This window comes from Elephantulus edwardii, unplaced genomic scaffold (assembly GCF_000299155.1).
Source record: "Elephantulus edwardii isolate Elephantulus edwardi_28Jun2011 unplaced genomic scaffold, EleEdw1.0 scaffold00021, whole genome shotgun sequence".
Taxonomy (NCBI): Eukaryota; Metazoa; Chordata; class Mammalia; order Macroscelidea; family Macroscelididae; genus Elephantulus; species Elephantulus edwardii.
This window is the reverse complement of record NW_006399771.1, coordinates 1305663-1306950: the sequence shown is the minus strand read 5'-3', so window position 1 is coordinate 1306950 and position 1288 is coordinate 1305663. Positions and strand designations below refer to the sequence as shown.

Sequence of the window (1288 nt, the reverse complement as noted above, 5' to 3'; positions counted from 1 at the left end):
GACCACAGAGGAAGACAAGAAGGCAGCGGAGAAGAAGCGAGAGGACAAAGCTAAGAAGAAGCACGATAGGAAATCGAAGCGCTTGGATGAGGAGGAGGACAATGAAGGCAGGGAGTGGGAGTGGGTCCAAGGTGGAATGCCGCTGGTTAAGGAAAAGCCAAAAATGTTTGCCAAGGGAACTGAGATCACCCACGCCGTTGTCATCAAGAAACTGAATGAGATCCTGCAGGTGCGAGGCAAAAAGGGGACTGATCGGGCAGCCCAGATTGAGCTGCTACAGTTGCTGGTTCAGATTGCTTCAGAAAATAACCTGGGCGAGGGTATCGCTGTAAAGATCAAGTTCAATATCATCACCTTTCTCTATGACTACAACCCCAACCTGGCCACATACATGAAGCCGGAGATGTGGCAGAAGTGCCTGGATTGCATCAATGAGCTGATGAACATTCTATTTGCAAACCCCAACATCTTTACTGGGGAGAACATTCTGGAAGAAAGTGAGAACCTGAGCAATCTTGACCAGCCATTGAGAGTCCGTGGCTGTATCCTAACTCTGGTAGAACGAATGGATGAAGAATTTACCAAGACAATGCAAAACACTGATCCTCACTCCCAAGAGTACGTGGAGCATCTCAAGGACGAGGCCCAGGTGTGTGCCGTCATTGAGCGGGTGCAGCGCTACCTGGAGGAGAAGGGCACGACCGAGGAGACCTGCCGGGTCTACTTGAAGCGGATCCTCCACACCTACTACAAGTTTGATTATAAGGCCCACCAGCGGCAGCTGACCCCTCCTGAGGGCTCCTCCAAGTCTGAGCAAGATCAGGCAGAGAATGAGGGCGAGGACTCAGCGGTGCTGATGGAGAGACTGTGCAAGTACATCTATGCCAAGGACAACACAGAACGGATCCGCACTCTGCCACATTTACCATCACGCCCTGCACTCCCGCTGGTACCAGGCCCGGGATCTCATGCTCATGAGCCACCTACAAGATAACATCCAGCATGCCGATCCACCAGTTCAGATCCTGTACAACCGCACCATGGTGCAGCTGGGCATCTGTGCCTTCCGCCAAGGCCTCACTAAGGATGCTCATAATGCCCTGCTGGACATCCAGTCAAGTAGCCGGGCCAAGGAGCTGCTGGGCCAAGGTCTGCTGCTCCGGAGCCTTCAGGAACGCAACCAGGAACAGGAGAAGGTGGAGCGGCGCTGGCAAGTGCCCTTCCACTTACACATCAACCTGGAACTGCTGGAGTGTGTCTATCTGGTGTCGGCCATGCTCCTGGAGAT

The 1288-nt window shown here is 53.3% G+C and overlaps 1 pseudogene; it reads left to right on the top strand.

Moving 5' to 3' along the window:
- Positions 1-4: 4 nt before the first annotated feature.
- Positions 5-1286, top strand: LOC102859903 (annotated as a pseudogene).
- Positions 1287-1288: the final 2 nt, after the last annotated feature.